Source organism: Notamacropus eugenii, chromosome 3 (genome assembly GCF_028372415.1).
Source record: "Notamacropus eugenii isolate mMacEug1 chromosome 3, mMacEug1.pri_v2, whole genome shotgun sequence".
In the NCBI taxonomy this organism is placed as follows: Eukaryota; Metazoa; Chordata; class Mammalia; order Diprotodontia; family Macropodidae; genus Notamacropus; species Notamacropus eugenii.
This window is the reverse complement of record NC_092874.1, coordinates 200,191,370-200,210,281: the sequence shown is the minus strand read 5'-3', so window position 1 is coordinate 200,210,281 and position 18,912 is coordinate 200,191,370. Positions and strand designations below refer to the sequence as shown.

Below are 18,912 nucleotides of genomic sequence, written 5' to 3'. Positions count from 1 at the left end.
ATATCTATTTCAGATGGAGTGGTTTAGGATATGACCTTACCTTTGATTACTTCTTCTCCTTCCTTCTTCCCCTCAGAAGAGTTAATTGGCCATACACAATTTTATTGTTGTTATTCATCCTTCGTATTTGACGAGGACCAATGACATCATAGGGTGATTTCTTAACTTGCTCATGAATTGGATTCAAGTGAGGTAGAGTTGCACAAAGTTGTCAGAATAACTTCCTGAGTTATCAAAGTCTGGTGGTGAAGTCAAGACAACTGGTGATGGTTCAAGATCTAGTAGATAACCCTGGTTTCTTTGATGTTTGATCAAGCTCTAAACATTCCATAGCACTTGCTTCAGCTGCTTCCATGGCTATTGGAAAAATTGTTCTCATCCACCCATTCCACCAGGGGAAATATTCACATGCTTGAAGTAGACATACCCCTAACTCTCAATAGGTTTGAAGTCTGTTGATTACTCTCAATATAATTTACCCCATCTACTGAGATAGTTTTACTAGGGTATAATGGCCGCTATGACTTCTTGGAGTCAGAGTGAGAGCTGGGTGCAAGTCCTTACACCAGAGGTGCTGGTCCTCCATAAACACTCCATATGCCTCATCAAATTCATTAGCTTAGATGTTAGCTTAGGACAATAAATGGTCTTAGATTCAACACTTGTAGTGCTATTTTATGGAGGCAGGAAATCATTCAATTTAATTACAATAGCTCAGACCCCCAGTAAGAGAATTCTTAATTTGGGTAAAGATTGGCTCTATGCTCTTTTACAATTTTGCATATTTCCAGGTCACCCCCGTCTTCTTCCATTCCCCCTCACTCCCACATCTTGCTTTTTTTCTCAACAGAAATTACAAATATGGGTGGAGCCAAGATGGCGGAGTAGAAAGACGCACATACACATAGCTCCGAACCCACAACCCATAGAACATCTACAAAAAAGTAACTCATGGTGAATTCTGCACCCAGAGGCCACAGAACATTGGAGCAAGGGAGATTTCTGTTCCAGAGAGACCTGCAAACCTCTTGCAAAAGATCCTTCGCGCCGCGGACTGAGCGCCGGGACTGGGAGCTGAGTATAGCTCTGCCGTGGCCGCAGCACCGAGAGGAAAAGATCCGAGTGGGCTTCAGGGATGGGATCTCCAGCGGCCTCGCGGGTCCCTCCACCCACAGGTGACAGGGGTCGGTGAAAGGGTCTCTTTGGCGGGTCGAGAAGGGAGTGGGGTGCCCCCATAACTCAGGTCCCCTTGGGAGGCAACAGCGGAGACAGGAGCAGACAGGGGTTCCCCAAGCAGGCAGGAGCCTGGATCCGTTGTTGAAGGTCTCTGCATAAACCCCCTGAGGGAACTGAGTCTGTGAGGTGGCCCTTCCCACGACCTGAGCGCTTGAACTTAATCTCACACTGAATAGCAGCCCTGCCCCCGCCCAAAGCCCTGAGGCTGGCAAGCAGCATTTGAATCTCAAACCCCAAGTGCTGGCTGGGAGGATCCGGAGGCGAGGTGGGTGTGAGGAGAATATTCAGAGCTCAAGTCACTGGCTGGGAAAATGCCCAGAAAAGGGAAAAAAACCAAGACTATAGAAGGTTACTTTCTTGGGGAACAGGCATTTCCTCCCTTCCTTTCTGATGAGGAAGAACAATGCTTACCATCAGGCAAAGACACAGAAGTCAAGGCCTCTATATCCCAGCCCACTCATTGGGCTCAGGCCATAGAAGAGCTCTTAGAAAATCAAGTTAGAGAGGTGAAAGAAAAGCTGGGAAGAGAAATGAGACACATGCAGTCAAAGCATGAACAGCAGATCAGCTCCCTGCTAAAGGAAACCCCAAAAAATGCTGAAGAAAATAACACCTTGAAAAATAGGCAAAAGAGGTTCAAGCAGCCAATGAGGAGAAGAATTCTTTCAAAAGCAGAATTAGCCAGATGGAAAAGGAGATTCAAAAGCTCACTGAAGAAAATAATTCTTTCAAAATTAGAATGGAACAGATGGAGGCTAATGACTTTATGAGAAACCAAGAAATCACAAAAGAAAACCAAAAGAATGAAAAAAATGGAAGATAATGTGAAATATCTCATTGGAAAAACAACTGACCTGGAGAATAGATCCAGGAGAGACAATTTAAAAATTATGGGCCTACCTGAAATCCAGGATCAAAAAAAGAGCCTAGACATCATCTTTCATTAAATTATCAAGGAAAACTGCCCTGAGATTCTAGAACCAGAAGGCAAAATAAATATTCAAGGAATCCACAGATCACCGCCTGAAAGAGATCCAAAAAGAGAAACTCCTAGGAACATTGTGGCCAAATTCCAGAGTTCCCAGATCAAGGAGAAAATATTGCAAGCAGCTAGAAAGAAACAATTCAAGTACTGTGGAAATAAAATCAGGATAACACAAGATCTAGCAGCTTCCGCATTAAGGGATCGAAGGGCGTGGAATAGGATATTCCAGAAGTCAAAGGAACTAGGACTAAAACCAAGAATCACCTACCCAGCAAAACTGAATATAATACTTCAGGGGAAAAATTGGTCTTTCAATGAAATAGAGGACTTTCAAGCATTCCTGATGAAAAGACCAGAGCTGAAAAGAAAATTTGACTTTCAAACACAAGAATGAAGAGAAGAATGAAAAAGTAAATAGCAAAGAGAAGTCATAAGGGACTTTACAAAAGTTGAACTGTTTACATTCCTACATGGAAAGACAATATTTATAACTCTTGAAATTATTCAGCATCTGGGTACAGGGTGGGATAATACACACACACATGCACACACACATGCACACACACATAGAGACAGAGTGCACAGAGTGAACTGAAGAGGAGGGGATCATATCTTAAAAAAAAATGAAATCAAGCAGTGAGAGAGAAATATATTGGGAGGAGAAAGGGAGAAATGGAAGGGGGCAAATTATCTCTCATAAAAGAGGCAAGCAAAAGACTTTTTAGTAAAGGGAAAAAGAGGGGAGGTGAGAGAAAAACATGAAGTTTACTCTCATCACATTCGACTAAAGGAAGGAATAAAATGCACAGTCATTTTGGTATGAAAACCTATCTTACAATACAGGAAAGTGGGGGATAAGGGGATAAGCAGCGTAGGGGGGATGATGGAAGGGAGGGCACGGGGAGGAGGGAGCAATTTGAGGTCAACACTCATGGGGAAGGACATGATCAAAAGAGAGAACAGAAGTAATGGGGGACAGGATAGGATGGAGGGAAATATAATTAGTTCTTACACAACACTACTATTATGGAAGTCATTTGCAAAACTACACAGATCTGGCCTATATTGAATTGTTTGCCTTCCAAAGGGAAGGGGTGGGGAGGGAGGGAGGGCAGATAGGCAGACAGGGGCAATTAGAACACTCGGTGTTTTGGGGTGGGAGGAGGGGACAAAAGAGGAGAAAATGTGGAACCCAAAATTTTGTGAAAATGAATGTTAAAAGTTAAATAAATTAATAAAAAAAAAAGAAGCTAAAAAAAAAAAGAAATTACAAATATGTGGCATAAGCCTTCAGGAACAACTGTGTTTTTTGATATATGAAGCAAAATCAGGATATAGAAAAATGCTTAGATTAAAGAAGCAATAGAGATATTGAGAATGAAAAAAGCAATGAAACATCAAAAAACAATAGAACAAAACCAAAAGAATGAAAAATTAAAGAAAATGTGAAATATCTCATTGAAAAAACAACTGACCTGGAAAGTAGACTAAGTAGAGATAATTTAAGAATTATTGGACTACCTGAAAGCCATGATCCAAGAAAAAAAAGAACCTAGACATCATCATTCAAGAAATTATCAAGAAAAACTGCCCTGATATTCTAGGACTAGAGAACAAAATAGAAATTGAAAGAATCCACCTCCTGATAGAGATCCTAAAATGAAAACTGCCTTGAATATTATAGCAAAATTCCAGAGCTCCCAAGTCAAGGAGAAAATACTTGTAACTCATAAGAACTTCCTCATTATTTGGGCAGTTAGAAGGAGTGTGGATAGACAGATGTACAGATATGAATTGATGAGATATCTAAAAAATGAAATTAAGGAATGAGAAAGAGGAATGCACTGGAAGAAGGAAAAAAGGAGAGTTGAAATGGAGTAAATTGTCATATAAAAGATGCATGAAATTATATTTACAGTGGAAGGGAAGATAGGGAAAGTTGGAGGCAGCATATGAGCTTTAGTCTCATTAGTATTGGCCAAAATAGAGAATAACATACCCACTCAGTTGGGTATAGTAATCTCTTACCCTAAAGGAAAGTAGGATGGCAAGGATATAAAAGAAGGGGGTGGTTAATAGAAGGGAGGGCACATTGGGGGAGATGGTAGTCAAAAGGAAAATACTTTTGAGAATGGCCAGGGTGAGAGGAGAGAGAGGAAAAATATGATGGAGGGAAATACAAGGTAATTACAACTGTGAAAAAAATTTACAAGTTTCTCTGAAAAAGGCCTCATCTCTCAAATACGTAGAGAAATGAATCAAATTTTTTTTTTATTTTTTAATATATAATTCATTTCTTTTCAGTTCTTAACATTCACTTCCACAAGAATTTGAATTCAAAGTTTTTTTTCCCATCTCTCCCCACCCTCAACCTCAGGACAGCATGCACTCCCATTTACCCTTTCCTCCAATCTGGCTTCCTTTCTATTACCCACCCTTCTCCCATCTAATTTCCTGTAGGGCAAAATAGATTTCTATACTCCATTGCCTGTATAGCTTAATTTCCAGTTGCATGCTAAAACAACTTTTAACATTCATTCTTAAAGCTTTGAGTTCCATATTCTCTCCCTCCCTCCCAACCCACCCTTATTGAGAAAACAAACAATTCAATACAGGTCATATATCTGTAACAATGCAAAGCACTTCCATAATAGTTATGTTGAAAAAGACTAACCACATTTCCCTCTGTCCTTTCCTGCCTTTATTTATTCCATTCTCTCCCTTGACCTCTCCTCCCCAATAGCGTTTGCTAATGATTATCCCTTTCCCCAATTTGCTGTCCCTTCTACTATCTTCCCTATCCTATCCCCTTCCCCCTTGCCTTTCTGCAAAGTAAAATAGATTTCCATATCCAATTGAGTATGTGTTGTTCCCTCCTTAATCCAAATCCCATGAGGGTAAGGCTCGCATTTCTTTTCATCTCTCCGCTCTTCCCCTCCATTGTAAAAGCTCTTTCTTCCCTCTTTTATGTGACATGATTTGCTACATTCTACCTCTCCCTTTCTCTTACTCCTAGTACATTCCATTCCACACTAAATTTTATTTTTTTAAGTATTCTCCCTTCATATTCAGCTCACCTTGTGCTCACTGTCTATGTGTGTGTATATATATATACACACACATATATGTATATGTGTATATATGTATGTATGCATATATGTATATATGCATATATACATATATTTATATACACATGCACACATGTACATATACATACCTACAACTATATAATATAAACATATATACATACCCATACACACCTACATATATACATATATATACATACATATATATATATATATATATATATATTCCCTTTAACTACCCTAATACTGAAAAAAGTCTCATGAATTACTTTGCTCTGTTCTGAGACCTATGTGATAGACCTTTCCTGTTGGCCTTCCAGGCTTGGCCTGGAAATCTCTTTCACTCTGTCGTTGTGTAGCTTATGCTGCTCTAGAATTAGTTTAGAGTCATTTCTCACAGATATTTTATGAGCGATAGAGGGAGAGCTAGAGTAGGTCCTTCCTTCTACTCCACCATCTTGGCTCCTACTATTGAATCAAATTTATTTTTAAAGAAAGAGTCATTCCCAAATTGACAAATGATCAAAGGACATGAATAGACAGTTTTCAAATGAAGTAATTAATGCTAAGTATAGTCATGAAAAAATGCTCTAAATCACTTTTGTTAGAGAAATGCAAAGTAAAGCTACTCTGAGGTACCACCTCATACCTATCAAATTGGCTAACATGACAGAAAAGGAAAATGACAAATGTGGGAGGAGATCTTAGAAAATTGAAGCAATAATGCACTCTTGGTGGAGTTGCGAACTGATTCAACCATTCTGGAGAGTAATTTGGAATCATGCCCAAAGGGCCATAAAAGTGTGCATAGCCTTTGACCCAGCAATATCACTACTAGGTCTCTACCCCAAAGACATTTTTTTTTAAAAGGAATGAACCTATATGTATAAAAATTTTTTTTTTTAGCAACTTCTTTGGTCATGGCAAAGAATTAGAAACTGAGAGGATACCTATCAATTGTGAAATGATTAAACAAGTTATGGCTTATGATTGTGATGGAATGCAATTCTATTAAGAAATGAAGTAATAAGTAGGATGATTTCAGGAATATCTAGAAAGACATACATGAGCTGATGCAAAGTGAAAGGAGAAGAACCAGGAGAATATTGTACACTGTGACAGCAATATTATATAATAATCAACTGTGAATGACTTAGCTGTTCTTAACAATGCAGTAATTCAAGATAATTCTGAAAGATATATGAAGAAAAATGTTATCCATCTTCAGAGAAAGAACTGATGCAGCATAAATGCAGATCAAAGCATACTTTTAAAAATCTTTTTTGTCTGTGTTTTCTTTCACAACACAACTAATATGGAAGTATGTTTACATGACTGCACATGTATAATCTATATGAAATCGTTTGCCTTCTCAATGTAGGGGGAGAGAGGAGAGAGGGAGAGATAGAATTTGGAACTCACATTTTTTAAAGTAAAAGATAAAATTTGTTTTTACATATAATTAGGGAAAAACCAAATATTAAATTTTAAAAAAGACTTTTTTGCATACAGAGGGAGATTATAATAGAGGTCTGGTACATGAGCAAGATCTATGAGCTTGCTTGTCTGCTATAACTTCTCTACTTTTCTGGGAGTCAAGATGGCAGAGTGATCAGTAATTGCTATCTCCCTCCTTTTGCTGACCTTGAAGAGCCCAGAAAACACCTCCCCAGGAAAAATCTTGAAACAGTGGGACCAGCAGAAGGGGTAAACAGTCTCTTAGCCTGTGAGGCTAGAAAAATTGCTATAGAGGATCCCTCTTGCTGTGACTGAAAGGGATCAATGCAGGACTGGAGCTGTCCCAGATAGCCCCACCTCAATAAACTGAAAGAAGATCCTGAGCCCCAGGGGGTGAAGTCAGCAACTGCCAACACCAGGACCCCGGTCATGCCTAAGCACCTCAGACGAATTGGAAAGACACTAGCACAGATGAGATCACCAACTGCCTAGCTTTCCTATGCTCTAGTTCAGCAGAGGAGACCTCCTGTGGCCAGATCATCCCTCCCCTATACTTAATGCAGCTAGCTCCAGGGTAACTCCAGGGAAACTCAAAAAGACTTCACTTGACTTTTGCTTTCCAACACCAACCAGTTCAGCACCAGGTAAGCTGCAGCATTTGAGCTTCTAACTGAAAGAATGGTAGGCCCTAATACATAAAGTCTCAAGTTTTAGGCATAAGAACTATGGGACAGAGTCCCTTGTGCCCCAGATGCAGCGATCTACTTTATTTTTTTGAGGGAGACTTTTAAAAAAAGTTTTCAACATTCATTTCCACAAAAGTTGGAGTTCAGAATTTTCTCCCCATCTCTCCTCTACCTCCACCCCAAAACACCTTACATTCTGATTGCCCCTTCCATCAATGTATCCTCCTTTCTAACATTCCTCTCTTCCCTTATCCCCATCTTCTCTCTTGTCCTGTGGGGCACGATAAATTTCTATACCTCATTACCTGTATTTCTTATTTTCCAGCTGTACGCAAAAACAATTCTCAACATTTTTTCCTAAAACGTTGAGTTCCAATTTCTCTTCCTTCCTCCCTCCCCACCCATCCCCACTGAGAAGGCAGGCAATTCAATATAGGCTACATATGTGTAGTTTTGAAAATGACTTCCATAATATTCATGTTGTGTGAGACTAACTATATTTCCCTCCATCCTATCCTGCCCCTCATTTCTTTTATTCTCTCTTTTGACCTTGTCCCTCCCCAAGAGTGTTTACTTCTAATTACTCTCTCCTCCCATTTTCCCTCCCTTCCTTCTTCCCCCACACCTTCCTTATCCCCTTCTTCCCTACTTTCCTGTAGTGTAAGATAGATTTTCATACCAAATTGAGTGTGCCTGTTATTCCTTCCTTGAGCCAAATGTGATGAGAATAAGCTTCACTTTTTCCCTCTCACCTCCCCCCTTTTCCCTTCCATTGGAAAAGCTTTTTCTTGCCTCTTTTATGAGAGATAACTTGCCCCATTCCATTTCTCCCTTTCTCCTCCCAATATAGTTCTCTCTCACCCCTTAATTTTATTTTTTTAGATATGAACCCTTCCTAATCAACTAACCCTGTGCTCTCTCTCTCTCTCTCTCTCTCTCCCTCTCTCTCTCTCTCCATATATATATATATATGTGTGTGTGTGTGTGTGTGTGTGTGTGTGTGTGTGTGTGTGTGTGTAATCCCTCCAACTACCCAAATACTGACAAAAGTTTCAAGAGTTACAAATATTATCTTTCCATGTAGGAATATAAACAGTTCAACTTTAGTAAGTCCTTTATGATTTCTCTTTCCTGTTTACCTTGTTATGCTTCTCTTGATTCTTGTGTTTGAAAGTCAAATTTTCTTTTCAGTTCTGGTCTTTTCATCAAAAATGCTTGAAAGTCCTCTATTTCACTGAATGACCATTTTTCCCCTGAAGTATTATGTCAGGCCTAGAGGCCTAAGGGCTACCTGAGTCTTTCCTTACCTGTCGCAGGCCTTCGGCTGGCCAAACCGGATAAACATATGAGAGAAGAGACTTTCTAGAGTCGAACAAGGGTTAGGCTTTATTCAGGGTCTTGGTTACATGTGCAGGGTGAATTCTTCCTCAGGAGAGAGAAATCCTCTTCCCAAGGAGGCAAAGATCTTACAGTAAGAGATGGAAGTGGAAGTGGGAATGGGAGTGGGAGAGGGGAGAGGGAAGAGGGAAGAGAGAAGAGGGGCCTTCTGTCCTCTAAGGGCCCCTCAGTGCTAAGAGCGACTTCAGGCTTTCCTGACCCTACTTAAGCTCTCCTGCTGCATAGTTTGCACCTGAATACTGTGCCTGTTCTCAGCCCTTAGGCAACAATAGGTGGGCTCAAACCATGGATTAATCTCAAGGGCGGGGATGCTCTCCCCAGCAAATTTCCCACGGGAAAGAGGCGGAAATGCATGAGATAGCCTGGGTCTCACACCTCAATTCCCAGCTGTTCCCTGGGGGGCCTCATGAGAACTCTAAGGTTTAGAAGTCCTCACCTTTACCTGCCCGAGACTGTCCACATGGAACTGAGCTTACACCCCCAACAGTATTAAACTCAGTTTTTCTGGGTAGGTGATTCTTGTTTTAATCCTAGTTCCTCTGACTTCTGGAATATCATATTCCAAGCCCTTTGATCCCTTAATGTAGAAGCTGCTAAATCTTGTGTTATCCTGATTAGATTTTCACAATACTCAAATTGATTCTTTCTAGCTCCTTGCAGTATTTTCTCCTTGACCTGGGAACTCTCGAATTTGGCTACAATATTCCTAGGAGTTTCTCTTTTTGGATCTTGTTCAGCAGATGATCTGTGGATTCTTTCAATATTTATTTTGCACACTGGTTCTAAAATATCAGGGCAGTTTTCCTTGATAATTTCATGAAAGATGATGTCTAAGCTCTTATTTTTTATCATGGCTTTGAGGTAGTCCCATAATTTTTAAATTGTGTCTCTTCAACCTATTTTTGAGGTCACTTGTTTTTCCAATGAGACATTTCACATTATCTTCCATTTTTTCATTCTTTTGGTTTTGTTTTGTTATTTCTTGGTTTCTCATAAAGTCATTCTTTTCTTCAGTGAGCTTTTGAAACTCTTTCCATTTGGCTAATTCTGCTTTTTAGAGCACTTTCTCCTCATTGGCTTTTTGAACCTCTTTTGTCAATTGAGTTAGGCTATTTTTAAAGGTGTTATTTTCTTCAGCATTTTTTTTGGTTTCCTTTAGCAAGCTGTTGACTCACTTTTCATGACTTTCTTGCATTGCTCTCATTTCTTTTCCCATTTTTTCCTCCATCTCTCTAGCTTGATTTTCAAAATCCTTTTTGAGCTCTTCCATGGCCTAAGACCATTGCATATTTATTTTGGAGGTTTTGAATGCAGAAGCCTTGACTTTTATGTCTTCCCCTGATGGTAAACATTCTTCTTCCTCATCAGAAAGGATGGTAGAAAATACCTGTTCACCAAGAAAGTAACCTTCTATAGTCTTATTTTTTTCCCTTTTTTGGTCATTTTCCCAACCAGTTACCTGACTTTTTGGTCCTTTATCAAGAGTAGGGTATACTCTGGAGACCTGCAAGATTTCAGTTCCTCCAAGATGTCACAATTAAGTGAGAGGAATTTACTCCCTGGCCAGGCTCATGATTGAGATTCATATCAGCTGCTCAATTTCTCCAAGGGCTTTAGGTGTGGGGCAGGGCCACCACTCAGGGCTCAGGTTCATATCAGCTGCTCAGTTCCCTGGTGGGGGGAGGTTTAAGCTGAACTCTCCAACAATGGAACAATGGACACTGGCTGCTGCTACCTCTGCCACACCAAAGAGGTCAGTGTTGAGACTGTACTTCCATCTGAAACTTCAGATGGAAATATGAACTGGTATGAAGCACAAAGAGCAATCTTGGAAGAGCTCAGGAAGGATTTTAAAAGCCAAATTAGAGAAATAGAAGAAAAACTGACATGATTTTTTTTTTAAATATGAAAAAAGAAATCACAGAAGAATTTAAAAGGAATATTGGACAAAGGGAAAAGGAAGCACAAAAACCTAACTGGAGAAAATAATTCCTTAAAAGGAACAACTGGACAGATGAAAAAGGAGATGCAAAAATTAACTGAAGAAAACAATTTGATAAATAGTAGAATCAGGTAAGTAGAAACTAAAGACTCTATGAGACATCAAGAATGAGTCAAACAGAATTTAAAGAATGAAAAGATAGAAGAAAATGTAAAATATCTAATTGGAAAAACAACCAACCTGGGAAAATACATCCAGGAGAGAAAATCTAAGGATTATTGATCTACCAGAAAGTCATGATGAAAAAAGAGCCAAGACAATATCTTCCAAGTAATCATCAAGGAAAATTGTCCAGAAGTCCTAGATCCGAAGGGCAAAGTAGTCATTGAAAGAGTCCATTGTTCATCTCCTGCAAGGCATTCCAAACTAAAATCACCAAGGAATATCGTTGCAAAATTCCAGAACTATCAAGTGAAGGAGAAAATACTGCAGGCAGCCAGAAAGAAACCATTCAAATGTCAAGGACCTACAGTCAGGATCACACAGGACCTTACAGCTTCTACATTAAAAGATCAGAGTGATTGGAATATGATATTCCATAAGGCAAAGGAGCTGGGACTACAACCAAGGATCAATTACCTAGGAAATTTGAGCATAATATTTCAGGCAAGGAGATGGACATTCAATGAAATAAGGGATCTCCAGACCTTCCTGATGAAAAGGCCAGAGCTCAGTAGAAAATTCAAATGCAGGTCTCAAGAGAGGCATAAAAAAGTAAACAGGGGGAAAATGGGCAATATGGGTAAACTGTTTCCAAATCTATAAAGGAAGATGATGCTTGTTAATCTTGAGAGTTGTATACTTATTATGATATATAAAAGGAATATACATAGATAGAGAGAGTGGTATAAAGTAAATGATGTCATGATAAAAATGTGATTTAAGAGTGTGAAGGGATTGTAATGAGAGATGTGAAAAGGAGGAGTCATAAAAAGGTAAATTGGATCACAGGAAGAGGCACAAAAATATATTACAGTAGAAGGAAAGAGGGGAGGGAGATGAGCATTGTTTGAGAATCACTCTCATTTGATTAGATTCAAGGAGGGAACCATAAACTCAGTTAAGTATAGAAATACAACTAGCTCCATAGGCAATAGGAGGGGAAGCGGGAAAGAAAAGGAAGGGGAAACTAAAAGGGAGGGAAGAAGAAATAGGAGAAAAGGGAATTAAAATGGAGGGGAGTTCAAAGAAGGGGGGAAGATTGAGGGAGGCTGTGGTCAAAAATTAAAGTTTTATTGTGGAGGGGAAGGGAAAAGGACAATTAAAAATATAAACAGGGGAAAGGGGATGGAGGGAAAGACACAGATAGTAATCATAACTGTGAATGTGAATGGAATGAACCCTCCCAGAAAACAGAGATGGATAGTAGAATGGATTAAAAACCATAATCCAACAATAAGTTGTTTACAAGAAACATATTTGAAATGTGGGCATACACACAGGGTAAAGGTGAAAGGTTGGAACAGAATATATTGTGCTTCAGCTGATGTTAAAAAAGCAGGGGTAGCAATCTCAATCTCAGACAAAGGAAAAGCAGAAATAGATCTAATCAAAAAAGATAAAGAAGGAAACTATATCCTGCTAAAAGGCATCATAGACAACGAAGCAATTTCATTACTAAATATATATGCTCCAAGTAGTATAGCAACCAGATTCCTAGAGGACAAGTTAAGGGAGTTACAGGAAGAAATAGACAGCAAAACTATACTAGTGGGGGACTTCAACCTCCCCCTCTCTGAACTTGATAAATCTAACCTCAAAACAAACAAGAAAGAAGTTAAAGAGGTGAATAAAACTCTGGATAAGGTAGGTATGATAGATCTCTGGAGAAAATTGAAAAGGGATAGAAAGAACTATACCTTTTTCTCAGCTGTACATGGCACATATATAAAAATTGACCATGTACTAGGCCATAAAATCCTCACTATCCAGTGCAGAAAGGCAGTCAGTGCATCCTTCTTAGATCATAATGCAATAAAAATTATATATAATCAAAGGCCATGGAAATATAAAGCAAAAATTAATTGGAAACTGAACAATTCAATCCTAAAGAACAAGTGGGTTAAACAACAAATTATGGAAACAATCAATAAGTTCATTCAAGAGAATGACAATAATGAGACAACTCACCAAATCTTATAGGAAACTGAAAAATCAGTTCTTAGATGAAGCTTTATATCTTTGAATGCCTGCATGAATAAAATAGAGAAATAGGAGATCAGTGAATTGGACATGCAGCTGAAAAAGCTAGAAAAAAAAATTGAAATCCCCAGGTGAATACAAAATTAGAAATCCTGAAAACCAAAGGAGAATTTGAAGTTGAAATTGAGAATTGAATTGAAATTGAAATTAAGAAAACTACTGAACTAATAAATAAAACTAAGAGTTGGTTTTATGAAAAAAACAGTAAAATTGATAAAACTTTGGTCAATTGGATTAAAAAAAGAAAGAAGAAAACCAAATTATCAATATCAAAAATGAAAAGGGTGAACTAACCTCCAATGAGGAGGAAATTAAAACAATAATTAGAAATTACTTTCCCCAACTGTATGCCCACAAATTCGACAATCTAAATGAGATGGATGATTATTTTAAAAAATATAAACTGCCCAGATTAACAGAAGAGGAAGTTGAATACTTAAATAACCTCATCTCAGAAAAAGAAATTGAACAAACCATCAATGAACTCCTTGGGAAAAAATCTCCAGAGCCAGACAAATGAATTTACAAGTGAATTCTATCAAACATTTAAAGAACACTTAATTAAAATACTACATAGACTATTTGGGAAAATTGCATGTAGTTCTGATGCCTAAACCAGGAAGAGCCAAAACAAAGAAAGAAAATTATAGACCAATTTCTCTATTGAGTATAGATGCAAAAATTTTAAATAAGATGTTAGCAAAAAGGCTACAGCAACTTATGACTAGAATAATACATTTTTCTCAGGTAGGATTTCTACCAACAGTGCAGGACTGGTTCAATATTAGGAAAACTATTAGTATTATTGATCATATCAACAATAAAACTGACAGAAACCACATGATTATCTCAAGAGATGCAGAAAAAGCTTTTGCCAAAAACCAGTGTTTCCTATTGAAAACACGGGAAAGCGTAGTAATATATGAAACTTTCTAGAAAATAATATGCAGTGTCTACCTAAAATCATCAGCAAGCATTATGTGCAATGGGGATAAGCTAGATGCATTTCCAATAAGATCAGGGGTGAAACAAAGATGTCTTTTATTACCACTGTTATTAAATATGTTAGTAGAAATGCTAGCTGTAGCAATAAGAGAAGAAAAAATTTGAAGGAATTAGAATAGTCAAAGAAGAAACTAAGTTATTACTCTTTGCAGATGATGTGATGATATCCTTAGAGAATTCCAGAGAATGAAGTAAAAAACTACTTGAAATAATAAATAACTGACAAAGTTGCAGGTTACAAAATAAACCCAGATAAATCATCTGCATTTCTATATATTACTAACAAAGTCCAACAGCAAGAGATAGAAAGAAAAATCCTATTTAAAGCTATGGTAGACACTATAAAACATCTGGCAGTCTACCTGCCAAAACAAACCCAGGGACTATATGAACACAATTACAAAAGACTTTTCACAGAAATAAAATCAGATCTAAGTTAAGTGGAAAAATCTCAGTTGCTCATGGGTAGGCCGAGCTAATATAATAAAAATGACAATTCTACCTAAATTAATGTACTTATTCAGTGCCATACCAATCAAACTTACCAGATAATTACTTTCTACAGCTAGAAAAAATAGTATCAAAATTCATCTGGAAGAACAAAAGGTTCAGAAAAACAAGGGAACGAATGAAAAGAAATGGTAGGGAAGGTGCCCTAACCCTACCAGATCTCAAATTGTATTATAAAGGTATTGGTATTGGCTAAGAAATAGAGGGGTAGACCAGTGGAATAGTTAGGTACTCCAGACACAGTAGTCCATGAATATAGCAATCTACTGTTTGATAAACCCAAGGGCCTTAACTTCTGGGATAAGAACTCACTTTGACAAAAATTGCTGGGAGAACTGGATAACAGTGTGGCAGAAACTGGGCATAGACCCATGTCTGACACCGTACACAAGAATGATACATGATCTAGGTATAAACAAATTAGGGGAGGAGGGAATAATGTATTTGTCAGATTTATGGAGAATGGAGAAATTTATGACCAAACAAGAGATAGAGAACATTATGAAGTGCAAAATGGATAATTTTGATTACATTAAATTGAAATGTTTTTGCACAGAAGAACCCAATGCAACCAAGATTAGGAGGGAAGAAGAAAACTGGGAAAGAATTTTTGTGACTAATGTCTGTGATAAAGGCCTCTTTTCTATACTGTATAGAGAACTGAGTGAAATGTCCAAGAATACAAGTCGTTCCCCAATTGATAAATGGTCAAAAGATATGAACAGGCAGTTTTCAGAGGAAGAAATTAAATATATCTATAGTCATATGAAAAAATGCCCTAAATCACTATTGGTTAGAGAGATACAAATCAAAACAACTCTGAGATACCACATTACACCTATCAGATTGACTAATGTGACAAAAGAGGAAGATAATAAATGTTGGAGAAGATGTAGGAGAATTGGAACACTAATTCATTGTTGGTGGAGCTGTGAGCTGATCCAACCATTCTGGAGAGCAATTTGGAACTATGCCCAAAGGACTACAAGAATGTGCATACACTTTGACTCAGTAATATCACTTCTGGTACTCTCTTCTAAAGAGATCATAAAAATGGGAAAGGGTCCTATATGTACAAAAATGTTTATAGCAGCTCTCTGTGGTGGCCAAAAACTGGAAATCAAGGAGATGTCCATCAATTGGGAAATGGCTGAGTAAGTTGTTGTATATGAATATAATGGAATCCTGTTGTGCTATGAAAAATGAACAGGAAGAGAGGCCTGGAAAGACTTATATGAACTGATGCTAGGTTAAAGGAGCAGAACCAAGAGAACTTTGTACACAGGAACAACCACAGTGTGCGAGGAATTTTTCTGGTAGACTTAGTACTTCATTTCAATGCAAGGACTTAAAAAATTTCCAATGGTCTCGAGGCAAAATACTTTCCACATCCAGAGAAATAACTATGAAATTGGATTGCAGATAGAAGCAGACCATTTTCTTTTGTATTATGCTTTGTTTTGTTTTGTTTTATGGTTTCTCCCATTCATTTTAATTCTTCTATGCAGCATGTATTTAATAGAAATGCATATGTAAAACCTATATAAGATTGCATGCCCTCTCAGGGAGGGAATGAGGAGGGAGGAGGAAATGAGGAGAAGGGAGAGGAAAATATCTAAGATGTATGGAAGTGATTGTTGAACACTGAAAACAAATAAAATAATTTAATTTTTAAAAAAGGACACTCAAGAGCTTTGTTTCCAGAAGAGTCATGTTGAAATGTAAAGGAAGTGCCTTAGCATGCATGGATGTAACTGGTTCTAGTTAGCAAACCACTTGGTGAAGGAAGGCTCTCTAATTGGTTTTAAATGTCTTCAAAAAAAAGCCTCCTAAGCACCAGCCATGGACTCTTTTCCCTCAGTTATTTTGAAGGCATTTTGAGGAATCCTTTGCCGAAGGCGTCTGGTGAGACACCATGTGGTAAATGAGAAAATCTTAGGGCTTTTCCCTATCTGAAGCCATGGGGTCCCAATCTCTATCCTCAATCTTTTCTTTTGTTCTTTTCCATGCTGGGTAAAGTCTCATACTGTAGTGAGTTCAAAAGGTCATCATTAGGGCATAGCAACATTTTGTTGAAGCCAATACAGCATTAATCAAAGAGTGATCTTCTAGACCCAGGCCAATGGAAACTGAAATTAGGTTTTACCTGAAAATCATGCAGCATATAAAAGTGAACTTGATGGGATCAGTGCTATATAGGAAAGTAACTAAGTGTTGAGTTAACTCCCTTAGAAGTGAAAGTCATATAAGGGAGAGCATGCCCCTTCTTAAATATTTGGGGTGGGAGAAAATATTATTGGGTATATACATAATTTTTAATGAAATGTCCCTTTCTAAAAGCTTTTAAAAAGTTAATTATATTTTAATGATTAAGTTTCTTTCTAAGTAGTCTCTTTTATAATATAGGAACACATTTTGGGTCTCGCTATTGAACTTAAACAAAATATAAATGCAGTGGTTTTTCTGTATTATCCCTGGGGGTTTCATCAAAGATGGGTACACTTTCCTATTGATCTTAACAATCAACCTCCGGAAATTTATACTCCATGTTTACATTTGTCTTAGTCTTCAAACAGGAAACATTTAAACCACTTCTGAAGACATGAATATAAAGCTTTAAAAAAAAGTTGGGGTACTGTTTTCCCTAATACCACATAAAGAGACAGTGTGTTCCATTATATAAGGGAAAAACAGTGGGTGGGGGACAGAGTAGGGAATAAGACCAAAAGAGGAAATGAAAGAGAAACATGACAAAGGTAATGTTATAATCACCAATAGCATCCATTACAGCTGCTAGAAATACCAGCATGTTACCAGAATAGTGTGTACAGGGGATGAAAGGGTTTAAAATTTTTTTTAAATTTTTTGCAGGGTTTTAAATTTTAAGTACTTAAATTTAAAATACTACAGCTACTCTGAAGTTGTCTAAGTATTTGATGTCTGTTTTCTTTGTATCCAGTCAGCCGAAAATTGATGGACTTTAAAACCATCAAGTGACTTTAATGAAACAAATCATCCAAAAGATAACAAATACTTTGAAGAGCATGATTCTGGAGATTTCAATACTGGCGAAAGGAGAGTGAATTTCTGCAGAAGAAAAGTAACTGGTTCCCTGAAAAAATCAGGATGTACAAGGTGTCCCAAAGATATTTAAACTTTAATAGTTTGACACTGTGTTAAATAAGTCAGAATACCTTGTATCACTGGACCTTAAGGCCAGACAATGAGCAAAGTTTGAAGCTACTGTGAGCTCTAACCCCATCCACTTGCTTCTCAGTTCTTGACAATCTGACATACATTCTCCCACTCTTCACAATTCTCAGAAGAACAAAAGCAAAACTCATCGCCCCTTCTGAGTTCTAGAATCTAAAAATTGAAAGGGACCTCAGAAGTCATCTAATTAAACGCACACCAAAGCACTAATTCCTTCTAAAACAACATCCTCAACAAGAGATCCTGTTGGGTTTTTGCTCAAGGGTGACCAGTCACAGGGAACTCACTTGCTTTCCAGACTAATTGCTTCTTTTATTGAACTGAAATTTTCCCCCTCTTAACTTTCATCCATGGGTCCTAGTTCTGTGCTCTGGGACCAAGAATAATAAATCTAATCTTTCTTTAACATGGCAAACCCTTAAACACTTGAAAACTCTAAGCGTATTGCCTCTAAAGTTTTCTCTTTGCCAGGATAAACATACCAGGATCCTTCAAACAATCTTTAGATAGCGTGATTTCCTCCAGGTTACCCAATTTTGGAATTGTTCCATCTTTTAAATAACTTTTCTAAAATGTGGTACCAAGAACTAGACATGACTTTTCTTTTTTTGTTTATTTTTATTTTACTAAATAGCATTGAATGATTTTTTCAAATCTGGTGTTCACTTTTAATCCTACGAATTTAGCCCATCATTTTTTCAGCAAATGGTCTCCATTCATTCTCAAAAACAAGAACATCAATAGCCATCCTACTCCATCAAGCCAGAGCACTTTATTTTAGTCACAGGGTAATGCAGTGTTCTAAGTGCCAGGAATAAAAATACAAGCAGAAGTAAAACAGTACTGGCCCGTATGAGAGATGATCTCTCAGAAGTGAAGCCTCTTCAAAGAGTTAATTGTTTCTTGTACTTTTGAAACACATTCCCTTGAAAAAACTACATCTGCAGTTAGTTGACCTTGTAGAGAAACACGCTTTGTAACATATTCTGTACTATGTCCAACCCCCCTTCATCCTCACCTTGTTTTTAGGTACATAACAGAAAGAATAGCATAGGCCCTACACCCCTCCAACCTAAACTGCTTACTCTTGCAAAACTTCCCAAAAAGTTTGTGTGTTCTTTGTTGCTGGGG

At 37.7% G+C, this 18,912-nt stretch overlaps 1 protein-coding gene across 1 annotated transcript in view; it reads right to left on the bottom strand.

Moving 5' to 3' along the window:
- Positions 1-13,036, bottom strand: part of LOC140533779 (early activation antigen CD69-like) — a 37,395-nt gene extending 24,359 nt beyond the window's left edge. Inside the window, exon 1 of the mRNA XM_072653963.1 lies at positions 12,982-13,036. The gene's annotated coding sequence lies outside the window, so the exon portion shown is untranslated. The remainder of the gene's footprint in view (positions 1-12,981) is intronic.
- Between the last annotated feature and the right edge of the window lie 5,876 nt (positions 13,037-18,912).